Source organism: Hyaena hyaena, unplaced genomic scaffold (genome assembly GCF_003009895.1).
Source record: "Hyaena hyaena isolate Hyena2069 unplaced genomic scaffold, ASM300989v1 scaffold_592, whole genome shotgun sequence".
In the NCBI taxonomy this organism is placed as follows: domain Eukaryota; kingdom Metazoa; phylum Chordata; class Mammalia; order Carnivora; family Hyaenidae; genus Hyaena; species Hyaena hyaena.
In genome coordinates, this window is record NW_024081223.1 from 425,702 (window position 1) to 439,269 (window position 13,568).

The following is a 13,568-nucleotide window of genomic DNA, read 5'->3' on the forward strand; positions in this document are numbered from 1 at the left end:
GAGAGAGAGAGAGAGAGAGAATGAACAGGGGAGGGTCAGAGAGAGAGGGAGACACAGAATCTGAAACAGGTTCCAGGCTCTGAGCTAGCTGTTAGCACCGAGCCCGACCCGGGGCTCAAACCGACGAACCGTGAGATCATGACCTGAGCTGAAATCGGATGCTTAACCGACTGAGCAACCCAGGTGTCCTGACTAAAGTATATTTGAAATCAACTTTCCTTGTTATTTTATTTTATAATGACAATATTTGCTTTAAAGGCATTTCATTTTTCCATCTCTTGTTCCTTATGTGTTCTTGCAGAGAATATTAAGTAAAAACTATCTACAATATATAGTCTTTAGCACCATCATGGATAATTTAACTGAAAACAAGGATAACTTCAAAATTGCTGAATAAATCTTAATAAGAGAAACATCTATTTGAAATTGTATGTGCTTTCTTAAAACAAACCCAAACAAATGCTGTAAGACAATATCTTCCGTGGGGATGTAGTCAAGGAAGAGACATTGTGACATACAAAAACACTGACATAATAACACTACTTCAATAAAAATAATAGTCTTACTGTGAAGCGCAAAGAAAGTTTTAGCCCTGCAATGGCTTATCCACGGGCTACTGTTCAAGAGTCAAGCAGGAGGATTTGTTACTAAGATATCAGAACTGTAATCGGCCACAGGAAATGGAGATCAGCGGACTGAGAAGACTCATGATTTGGTGTTAGCTAAGAAATTACGTTCTTTTCCCCCCATTTAAATCGAAACAAGCAAAACAAAACAAAACCTTTACAAGCACACTGATAAGAAGATGTCTAACTTTCAAAAGTGGCCAATTATTTCAGTGAAAAGATGGCTTTATGAAAGACCACGAACAGCTCTAACTTCTTAAGATTCCACTCCAACTGAAGAAATAATTTGAAGTGTTAATCAGAGTACTGCATTTTGACTGTTGAACGAATATTATCAATGTTAATTTACTTAAAGTTGTTGCTTGTTGATAAATGAAATTTATTTCATACAGCTCTGGTATGTTTCAGAAAGGAAGTGATCTAATTTAAAAAACGATTGACAATATGCATTATCTCTATCTAAATCAATGAAATTAATGTGAAAAAGCAAAGCAGTATCACGTTTAGCACATTATTCCCAATTCTTTTTAATGCAGACATGTTAACAAGTCTCAAACCACTTTTAAACAAAAGTAGTTTTCAAATGTTTATTTTTCAAGTGTCCACTGACATTTTATTAAACTACATTCATTCATTTGTATCTTAGTACTTTGGTTTCATGTATTAGTAAATACTTTTTTCTCTTCACTTCTGTCCATTTAAACTCCTATTGTTAGTGTTTGGCACGTTCTGATCCAACATTCTTCAACTAAGAGTTCAGTTTTAGTTTCGTGTTAATTTCCTCAAGTCTGCCAGGCTCTGCCGGCATCTTGGCTAACATTCTCAGTGCCTGAAAGTACATATTCAGAGCCCTGATTTTTTTCTTTTTAATCATCAGCGTTTTCTGAAAAACCACGAGACACTCGGCTGCTAAGCTACTGGGTTTCCTGCGATAGCGTGTACTCACTGCGCTCAGGGCGGGCGGAAACTCGCTCAAGCACAGCACCCACCCAAGCCTCCACCGCGCGGCTGGGCTGCCGGCCTGCGCTCGCCGGTTCTCTGCGGCTGGGCCAGCGTGGCCAGCCTGCACTTCCTGCTTGGACAATTACCTGTGACCGGGCGGGAGAAGGGAGGAGTCTAGCACCTGTGACCCAGAGGTCTGTCGCCTCGGTTCGACCAGACTGCCTGGCCAGCCATTACTTCCTGCGGGGACAATTACAGACAGACGGACGGGTGGAGGAGGAAGCGCTCTAATAAAAGGGACCCGGAGGCAGCCGGTTGGGAAACACTTTCCTCCAGCGCAGGAGTGCAAGGTCTTGTGACTGACGTGGCTCCGAGAAGGAGTCCTCAGACCATCTGTCAATCAACCAGCGAACTAGACCGGCTTTTGTGTATTTTAGGAGGTGATTGTTCAGGGAGCTCTTTGCGGGTCACCCTTTAAATGTCACAGAGGTTGGTAGTATCTGTCCTGTTCACGGATGAAACAAAAGGGCAAGGAATTTCACACAATGGTAAAAGGCTTTGTGAAAATTGAATGTGTTACAACTATCAAGAAATTCGTCTGAACCACTAATGTCATTAACATCTCTTGTGACATCACAAGATACCACTTGTGATCAGTAATTCTTCATAAATGCACCCATACCATTTATCTGTATATTTATCTAATAGGTACTGAGTACCATGTGAGAATGTAAGGTGTATGCCTCTTAAAGTTGATTGCGCATTACAATCACTGAGGAGGATTTTTCTGCTTTGTTTAGTTTTTAAAATACTAATGACCTGGACCCCACAGCAGACCAGCTGAAATAGGATCTCTGGAGATGTGGATTAAGGATAATTTTCTCCTCCAAGGGATTCTGTTGTGAAGCCAGCCTAGAGAATCATATTCTAGATCAATAGGTGTCAAATTTTATTGCTGGGAAGAATTACCTGGAGAATGAGCTAAAATACAGATTCCTGACATCTCGATTTAGAGCTTGAGAAAGATTGCTCTAGTCCTCCACTGCCTGATATGTAGCCATTAACTGCACATGGCTATTCACATTTAAATTAGAATAAAAATTCAGTAGTTCTCTTGTATTGGACACTTCTTTTTCTTACAATTTTTTAATATTTTATTTTATTTTTGAGAGAGAGAGAGAGAGAGAGACAGAGCATGAGTGGGGTAGAAGCAGAAAGAGGGAGACACAGAATCTGAAGCAGGCTCCAGGCTCTGAGCTGTCAGCACCAGAGTCTGATGCGGGGCTCAAACCCACTAACCTCGAGATCATTCATGACCGGAGCCAAAGTGGATCACTTAACTGACTGAGCCACCCAGGAACCCCTGTATTGGACACTTCTTAAGTGCTCAGTAGCCACATGTGCAGGTTTTAGAATATTTCTATCATTGCAGAAACTATCTGTTGGGCAGCGCTGTTCTGGACTCAAGAGCCCTGAGAGTTCAGCTGTGGCCTAGAGAGAGTCTTTCCTTTATATAGATTCCAGAACAACAAGGGACATAGATACAAACAAATAAGTTCAGAAAAGGGAAAGGAGAAATGTTGGGTTCTGTCCCAGTCTAAGAGATCAAGGAAGTCCTCTCAGAGGAAGTGACATTTAACTGAGATATTTCAGGGGTTGGTAATGATTGTAGAGTTACAAGAGGGGAGAAGGCGTAGGGAGTGCCCAGAGGAAGGATCCTGGAAGGAAATTGTGCTTTAGACATTACTCACATTTATACATGAGAGTGCAAGAAGCAAATGAGAAGGAAAAGCATCATGTCATTTAAAGAATTAAGAAAGCTGAGGCTTCTTACCTAAGGGAAGGGATTAATTTGGCAGTACAGAAAAATTTGAGGAAGCAGTTCCCCTTTCCTCATAAATGCTCTTCCCCACAAAATATAGGGCCGAAATCCAACCTAGAATTGTTTCACTTCATGATTATAAGAGACCTCAGTGATCATGTGCTTTATTCTTGCTTCGACTTCACATTGAGAAACTGAGACTCACGCTATTGTGAATTCCCTAAAATCTTAAAGTGAGTTGGGGGCTGAGTCAGGCTTGAGGACATTTATTACAAGGATGTCCCAGGACTGGTGCTTTTCACATGATGCCACAGATCCAACCCAAACATGGATGATCCTCTGCTTAAACTCAGATTTTCCTTGGAAGTTGTTTCATATGCACTAATGTCTAAACATAAAGGTATGTTGGAAGAGCTTGGGAAGCCACTAGAAGATTCAGGTTAGTTTCATCTACTAGCCATTTATCTATGGAAAAGTCATTTAATCTCTCTAAACCTGTTTCCTTGTATATATTATTATTGACATAATGAGATCTGTGACATAATGAGATCTGTGTACCTCACCCTTTTATGTGGTCAAAGGATAAAATGGATAAAAAATATTATTAAGACTTCTGGTTTCGGCCATGGCATTTGAAGATCTTGGGTGTTACCATTTCTGTCATCAGGACAAGAAGAAGGCCAAATACACTGAAAGTCAACAACTCTTCTTAGATCTACCAGGTGATTGCGATCACAAGGTAAATCACCTCCCTGAAAACGGTGGAGGTAGGTATATGCAGAGAATTGCACCTTACGAGCCACTAGAGCCAGTAATGGGTGAGGGCTCTTCAACAGTAATGATGGGGGCCCAGTGACAGGGGAGCACCCACACTTTAATAAGAGTCTACCTTCAGGAGTCCTGCCAGGTTCTCACAGTGAAGATCAGAGAAAAATTCCCTCTTGATTCTGGCAAAGGGAGGGAAAAAGTAACCATTATGAAACACGCCCAGAGCCTTCTGCTCTCAGAAATAAAAACTAGCCTTTTAGGTAAACTTCTTTATCAGAAATTTACCTGACTTGGAAGAAGAGCAACTGGGCGATTTGAGCCCCTTTTAGCCTTCCTGTCTCTCTTCAGGGGAGGGGAAAAAAAGGGGTCCTGGGATGCTGACTCACTAAAATTAAGGAGTACACAAGATTACAGAGTGCTTCCACTCCTGTGACCATGTTAAACGTGTTCTGGTACAATAACAGTGGATTACAAGTGAGAGAGCTGCAAGACAGACAGTGTTTAAGAAGGAATTTCTCAGGCGTCTGGGTAGCTCAGTTAGTTAAGCATCAGACTTCCACTCAGGTCATGATCTCACAGTTCCTGAGTTTGACTCCCGCCTGGGGCTCTGTGCTAACAGCTAAGAGCTTGGAGCCTGCTTTGAATTCTGTGTCTCCCTCTCTCTCTGCCCCTCCCCTACTCACACGCTGTTACTCTTTCTCTCTCGAAATTAAATAAACACTTAAAAATGAAAAAAAAAGGAGTTTCTAAGATAACACAAAGGCAAAAGAAGAGACAGAAGGAAGAATTAAGGGAAATTGAAACCTATGACATCTATAGCTGTAGCAAATATTAAACAAAGTCTAACTCCTGGTTAGGTAAAAAGAAAATCTCACACTAAAGACCTGCTTACAACAGTGTCTATTGTTTGATACATCATATCTGACTTATAAAAAAAACAATTGCAAAAAATACTAAAAGGCAAGAAGAAACAGTTTAAAGATATAAAGCAAACCTCAGAACCAGACTCAGATATATATGGTAGACATTTTGGAGTTTTCAGACTTCAGATTTAAAATACCTATTATTAATATACTAAGAGTTCTATTGGAAAAGTTAACATACAAGAAAAGATGTATAATATGAGAGGTGAAAATGCTAGAAAACAGAAACATTGCAACTGAAACAAAATGGTTTTTTAAAGCTGAAGTCAGGAAGCTTGAAGATATATCAGTAGAAAGTTTGCAAACTTAAATGTAAAGAGAACAGAGAATTAAAATAAAACACAACAGAATATTAAAAAAATGTGGGAAAATTACAAAAATGTATCAAATATAGGTAATGAGATACCAGAAAGAAAAGAAAGTAGCAGAAGTATTCAAAGTAATAATGGCTGAGAATTTTCCAAAATTAATTAGATAGATGATACCAAATCACAGATCCAAGAAGCTCAAACACCAAATAGGATGAAAGCAGAAAATATCTGCATGTAGGCATATCATATTCAATATGCAAAAAATCAGGCAAAGAAAAAATATTGAAAGAAGCCAGAGGGGAAAAATACATACCTTATCTATAGAGGATCAAACATAATAATTTCATCAGGCTTTTCTTTAGAAACCAGGCAAGCAAGAAAAGAGTTTAGTGAAATATTTTATATTAAAAGAAAAGTCCACCAACCTAGACATCTGTATCAAGGGTAATTGTTTTTATAAAAGTGAAGAGAAAATAAAGACTTTCTGAGACAAAAACTGAGTGAATAGTTTTGTTTTTTATTTTTATTTTTATTTTTAATTTTTTATGTTTTGTTTATTTCAGAGAGAGAGAGACAGCGTGAGCAGGGGAGGGTCAGAGAGAGAGGGAGACACAGAATCTGAGGACAGGCTCCAGGCTCTGAGCTAGCTGCCAGCACAGGGCTCAAACCCACAGACAGTGAAATCAAGAGCCGAGCCGAAGTCGGACGCTCAACCGACTGAGCCACCCAGGCTCTCCTTTTGTTTTTTAATCAGTAGACCAATCTTGGAAGAAATGTTCAAAGAAGTTTTTCATAGAGAAGGAAAAGGATATAGTTCAGAAACTTGGATTCAGATAAAGAAAGGAAGGACATTGGAAAAAAATAAAGCAAAACAAGACTTTTAATTTCATTCTTAACGGATCTAATAGATAGCTGCAAAACAATAAAACCAACAGTGTATTAAGTGGTTACAGTTTATGGTTGTAGCTTATATGGTTATATAGCTTATAGTGTAAGTGAGATGAATGATAGCAATCTCCGAAGTGACAGGAGGGAAGAATTAGGAATAGTCTATTATAGTGTACTCACACTATCTGTGATGAGGTAAGGTGTTATTTGGAAGTGGATTTAAATAGGTTGTAAACGTATATTGCAAAGTCTAAGGCAATTCCTGAAATTCTGGTAAGAAGAAGTATAGCTGATATGCCAAGAGAGAAGAGAAAGTGAAATCAAACAAAATGCCTAATTGAAACCAGAGAAATTAGAAAAAAATAAAAGGGAAGAAGACAAAGGAAACAAAGAAGAGGCCAACAAATAGAAAATAGCGTATGGTAGATATTATTCCAACTCTGTCAATAATCACTTTAAATGTGAATAGACTGAATACAGCAATTAAAAGATAGAGCAAATAAAAAACAGAATGCAACTATGCGATGTTTACAGGAAATCTACTTTAATTAGAAAGACACAGATTAAATAGAGTGGAAAAGATACACCATTCTAACAGTAATCAAAATGAAGCTGGAATAGCTATTTTAATTTCAGAAAAAGAAGACTTCAGGACAAGGAAAATATCAGGGACAAAAAGAGGAATGACATAATGATAATGCGGTTTACTCTCCAAGAAGACATGATATTCTTATCTAAGCACATCACAGCAGAATATCAGAATATATGAGGAAAAAACAGTTAAAACTGCATGAAGAAATTGACATAAATTCACTGTTACAGTTGGAGTCTTCAATACCCCTCCATAGTAATTGACAGACCCAGCAGGCAAAAAAAAAAAAAAAAAAAAATCAATAAAGATATAGTTGAACTGAATAGCAGTATCATCCTCTGTATCTAATCTTAACCCACATAATATTTTGCTTCTCCACAGTAGCCCAGTCATTCTCCTGAAGCTCACATAGAGCCGGGACTAAGAGAGACTACATTCTGGGCTATTTAATGTATCTTAATAAATTTAAAAGAATAAATACCATAGAAAGCACGCTCTCAGACCACAATGAAGTTACACTAGATATAGATAATGGAAAGATAGCTGGAAGATCACAAAATATTGGAGTGTAAAAAACACATCTAAATAAGTCATGAATCAAAAAAGAGCTATAAAAATAAAATCTACTTCAAACTAAATGAAAATGAAAATACTATTTATGAAATTTATGAGATGCAGTGAAATCAGTGCTTAGAGGGATATAATTCATATATTAGAGAAAAAAGCTTTGAAATTAATAGTCTAAGTGTATACAATAGGAAACTAGAAACAGAAAAACAAATTAAAGCCAAAGTAAGGAAAAGAAGAAAAAGGCTAGAGTATAAATTAATAAAATTGAAAAACAGAAATCAGTAAAGAAAATCTATGAGAAAAAGCTGGTTATTTGAAAAGATCAATAAAATTAAGAAACTTCTGTCCATGCTAATTAAAAAAAAAGAAAAAGAAGACACAAATTACTATTACTAGAAATGGAAAAGATATCATCACTACTGATCTTCTGGATGTTACCAGATAAGGAACATTATGAACAACTTCATGCCCACATATTTGATAACCTAGATGAAACAGACCAATTCCTTGAAAGACACAATCTGCCAAAACTCCCTTGAAGAGAAATAGATAATCTGAATAAGCCTGTATCTATTAGAGAAATTGTATCAATAATTAGTAGCCTTGTAAACAGAAAGCATCAGGCCTAGGAAAGTTCACCCTTGAATCAAACATTTAAACAAGAACTTGTACTAATGATCTACAATGTTTTCCAGAAAACAGCAACAGAAACACCTCCTAACTTATTCTGAGACCAGCCTTGTCTTTATACTAAAATCAGATATTAGGAAAATTAAAAGAAAATTAGAAGGACATTAGAAGAGAAGAAAATTACTGACCAAATTGTCTCATGAACATAGATGCAAAAGCCTTCAACAAAATATTAGCAAATATAAGTCAACAATGTATAAAAAGAATTATATGCCATGACCAAGTTGGATTTATCCCAGGTATGTAAAACTGGTTGAACAATCAAAAATCAGTCTCTGTAATCTATCATATCAACATCTTGACAAGAACGTCATGGGATCCTATCAATAGGTACAGCAAAAACATTTGACAAAATCCAGTACCCATTCATAATAAAAATACTTAGCAAACTAGGAATAGAGAAGGAAGTTCCTCAACTTGATAAAGAACATCTACCAAAACCTACATCAAACATATTTAATGGCAAGAAACTAGAACAAAATTCTGGTGAATGAAATCAAAGAACTAAATAAATGGAGAGATATCATGTTCATGAGCAGGAGACTTAGTAATGTTAAGATGTCACATCTTCCCAAGTGGGTCTTGATTCAATGCAATCCCAATCAAAATCCTAGCAAATTATTTTGTGAATGTTGACAAATCGATTTTAAAGTTTATCTGGAAAGTCAAAATACCCAGGCTAACAAACACAATACTGAAGAAGAACAAAGTTGGAGAAATGACACTGCCCAACTTCAAGGCTTATTATCCAGTACTGCAATGAAGACAATGTGGTATCGGTAAAATAATAGACACATGGATCAGTGGAATAGAAAAGAGAGTCCAGAAACAGATTCAAACACATACAATCATCTGTTCCTTGGCAAAGGAGCAAAGGCATTTCAGTGGACAGAGTATAGGGTTTTCAACAAATGGTGCTGAAAGAATTGGACATCCATGTGCAAAACAATGCTAGATGCAGGCGTTACACTTCTCACAACTTAATATGTACCATACACCTAAATGTGAGGCACAGAACTTAAAAGTTTGTAGAAGACAACATAGTACGAAATCTAAGTGAACTTGGGTTTGGTGATGAGCTTTCATAAACAACCCTAAAAGCACAATCAATAAAGTATACAACTGATAAATTAGACTTATTAAAATGAAAGAACTGCTCTGTAAGACATTAAAAAATGAAAAGACAGCCCTCATATGGGAGAAATATTTGGAAAATACATATCTAATGAACAACTTCCATCTAAAAATATTTAAGATCCTTAAAAGTCAACAACACAAGTTGAAAAGTGGACTAATGATCAGAACAGGTCTCAGTAAAGAAATTATAAAAATGGCAAATAATCATACAAAGAGATGCTCAAAGTAATATATCATTAGTCAATTGAAAATTAAAACAACAAGTGCAAAATAAATTGCAGTTTAAAACCATTGTACACCCACTAGAATAGCTAAAATCCAAGACTGACAAAGTGAATTGATGGTAAGGCTGTGGAGCAACTAGAACCCTCATTCATGGTGGGTGGGACTGCAAAATGGTATATGGTTCCTTTGGAAGACACTTTAGCAATTTCTTTCAAAACTAAATATAGTCTGACCATATTATCTAGCCATCATGTTCTAGGTATTTACCGAAATCACTTAAAACTTGGGTCTACATAAATGTTTATAGCAGCTTTATCCATAATTGCTAAACACTAGAAGCATCCAAGAGGTCTCTTAATAGGTGAATGGATAGACAAATCATAGTACATCATAGAGTGGAATATTATCTAAAAATAAAAAGAAGTGAACTATCAAATTACAAAAAGACATGGATGAATTTTAAATGTGTACTGCTCAGTGAGAAAAGCTAATGGGAAAAAGCTGCATACTATATGGTTTCAACTCTATGACATTCAGGGTAAAGCAAGACTATGGAGACAGTGAAAAGGCCTGTGTTTGCAAAGAGTTCAAGGAGAGAAGGGGTGGATGAGTATGTGAAACACAGGGATTGTAAGGGCAACAAAACTATTCTGTATGACACTCTAATGATGGGTATATGACATTTGCCAGAATCCACAGAACTGTGCAACCTAGAGACTAAACCCTAATATAAGCTCTGGAATTTAGTTCATAGTAAATTATCAATATGGGCTCATCAATTGTAAAGATGCAACACATCATTAATATGCAATGATACACACCAATGAACATGTTAATATAGGCGAAATGTGAGGGGGGAGAGAGGCCATATATGGATACTCTGTCCTACCTGCTTATTTTTTCTGTTATCTAAAACTGTTCCAAAAATAATAAATCTATGAAAATATTATTATTTTGTGTTTGTGATTATTTTATAGCACTTACACTCTTCTCTCAGTCAGGTGAAGCATACCAACTACATCAAATTTAAAATACAGTGATATGTATGTGTGTACATATATGTATACACACACACACACACACTATTTGTTAATCTTTTACAACCATTCACTAAATATGAGAAGTATTTATAAAGTGAGGCTTTTACTGTCAAGTACTATTTATTCTTTTCTATAGAATCAAAACCAATGTTTCCCATGTGTAATCTTTAAACTCATGTTTATCATTTTATGACCCTTTGGGATATGTATGGATATAAGATGTTAAAAAATCTGTTATTTTCTCTCCTTCCCCTGTTTGCTGATGATCTTGGAGGCTTACACCTTATAGGTATGCACTTCTGCTCCCCATTTTGAGGATCTCTCTCTATAAAGAGAAATTACAAATTGTGCGAAGGCATAAAAAACCTGATGATTCATCAGATAATGTAATTATGCACTTAGAGGCTGCTTGGCTCCTCTCCCCACCTTCTCTCTCTGCCCCTCCTCCACTTGTGCACGTGCACTCTCTCTGTCTCAAAATAAATAAATACTTAAAAAACAGAACAAGGAGCTTAAAGAGGAAAGATATCAAGATAAAACAAAATAAAAGGTACAGATCCTAAGGACTCATATAATTCTTATAATTTAATTTCAATTTTGGTCTGAGTTTCACAAAGAAAAAGGCAAACAGTTGGTTAGGATAGTTTTCCGTTTAACTGCTATTTTTGTAAAACAATTATTCAGGAGAGGAAAGCCTTTAGTAACATCAAATTTAGAAGCAGCTTTATAACGTGGAGTGGGTCACAAAAGGTCTGTGTTTGAAGCATTTTACTGTTACTACTAATTGAATTTTTTTTACATCCTTAACATTCATATGCTTACTGGACAAATCTTTATGAAGTATGTATTATAATAAATCCAACACTGCTCTAAAGATTGGAAGTAGATGAAAATCTCTGCATCAAGTAAGGTTTCACCTTAAAAGGGGAGCCAGATAATAAGCGATATATATAGTATATTAAACAGTAATATATGCTAGGGGAAATAAGAAAAACAAAGGTGGAAGAAATAATGGAGAATGTGTGTGAGTGTAGGTGTATGTAGGGAAGATGTATTTTTAGAAGGGTAGTCAGAAAAGGCCTCACTCAGAGAGAGACATTTGAATAAAGGCATGAATAAGGTGGGAGAGGGGAGAGGGACTGGTGAGTATAGGCCTCGAGGCATATTTGAGGAATGGCAAAGAGGTCACCATAGGTGGGACCAAGATGGAGAGGGAAGTGTTAGGAGATGAAGTTAGGTAGCAGTGGTGAACAGGATGGAAGTCATCAGGAGGACTTTGGCTTTCTTTCAGGAAAATTGGGAGCCACTGAAGTATTTTGATCACAGGAGATGTATTAGTTATCCATTGTTGCATAACAGATTATCCCAAATGCAGTAGCTTACATAAAACTTATATCTCACAGCTTCTGTGAGTCAAGAATTCAAGAGCATCTTGGACAGACTCTCACCGAATGTCTCATAAAGTTGCTGTCAGATGTTGGCTGAGGTTCCAGTCATCTGACAATGTAGTCATCCGTGTAGCCTAGAGGCTCTACGTCCAAGTTGCTTTACTCACATGACTGTCAAGTTGGGTCCAGCTGATGGTAGAAGACCTCAGTTCCTCTACACATGGGCTTCACATGGGACTGCTCGAATGATCTCATGACATGGTGCAGTTTTCCCCAGTGTGAGAAATTTAAAAAGGTGGACGTGTCATTGTCCTTTGTGACCTAGCTTCTGAAGTCACACACCGTTGTTTCTGCAGTGTTCTATGGGTCACACAGTTCATCCCTGATTCAGTGAGAGAGGAGACATGGATACCAAGAGCTGAGGATCACGGGGGGCTGACTTGGATGCTGACTGCCAGGGAAAACAGGAAGAGAATTACTGGAACAATGCCCTTGCCTGGGCACGAGCACGTGGGATCTAGCACAAAAGCAGAGGCCATAGCTCTTGTTAGGTGCACGGAGAGGTCATCCATAGGAACAGTGTATCGGTGCAGTTGCAGAAGGGTGAGAAGTGGTGGGAGTTTGAGCACATTCTCTTCTGGCTTTTTGTTTTTTCTGCTTCTCAGTGAGATAGAAAGCAAGGTCATAGGTCAAGAATAAGGACTGGGTAAGGAGTTTTTGAGGTTCATATTTCAAGTTTTTCAGTATCTCTCAAGGGAAGCGGTGGTCATTGTAATATTACTTGCTTCATCATATTAATAAGGAGAAAACCCCCTCTTTTTGACCACTGTTGTATTCAAAGAGGCAGCAGCCCACATTTTAGTAAAGTGAAAGGAAACCAATTCTGGCTTTTTTTTGTTTTTCATTTTATTTTATTTTTTTAAATGTTTTATTTATTTCTAGGAGAGAGAGAGAGAGACAGCGTGAGCAGGGGAGGGTCAGAGAGAGAGGGAGTCAGACTGAAACAGGCTCCAGGCTCTGAGCTGGCAGTCAGCACAGAGCCTGATGCGGGGCTCGAACCCACAAACCGCGAGATCATGACCTAAGCGAAAGTCGGACGCTTAACCGACTAAGCCACCCAGGCACCCCTGTTTTTCATTTTAAAGTCAGTGATTTTTTCTTCTTTAGTCTCAAGAACTTTTTATGTTTATAATATGGAAACTTTTTATCTATAAACAAATTTTGTTTTGCAGTTATATTGTTTTCTTTACTTCTGCTTATGGAATAGGATAAAATACAGATAACTCCATGTGCTTAAGGGAAACTCTACAATGTGAGATATGTTCTTTTCCCCAGATCATGTGCAACAAAGCTGTACACTAAATAAGCCAGGTTTACTGACTCATTGAGATGTTGGGGGCAGCACACCAAAGGAATTGTGGGGTGTTTCAGCAAAGGAAGGAAAAACAACTAAGGATTTTACCAAAGATTGAAGTTTAGTTTCAGTGTAAATGCAAGTGTTTTGATGGGTTGTACATAAAGGGGCCAATATCAGTTCTGGAATGTGACATGGACCTTTTTTTTTTTTTAAGGACCTTTTTAAAGTAGGCTTCATGCTCAGCGTGGAGCCCAAGTTGGGGTTTAGGGCTTGAACTCACAGCCCTGAG

The 13,568-nt window shown here is 37.4% G+C and overlaps 1 protein-coding gene across 4 annotated transcripts in view; it reads right to left on the reverse strand.

The window, feature by feature from the left end:
- TMEM144 (transmembrane protein 144) overlaps window positions 1–12,152 on the reverse strand; it is a 43,853-nt gene extending 31,701 nt beyond the window's left edge. The window contains exon 1 of one of the 4 annotated variants that reach the window (XM_039256880.1): window positions 11,983–12,152. The gene's annotated coding sequence lies outside the window, so the exon portion shown is untranslated. The other 3 variants (XM_039256879.1, XM_039256881.1, XM_039256877.1) reach the window with 3 other exon arrangements.
- Window positions 12,153–13,568: the final 1,416 nt, after the last annotated feature.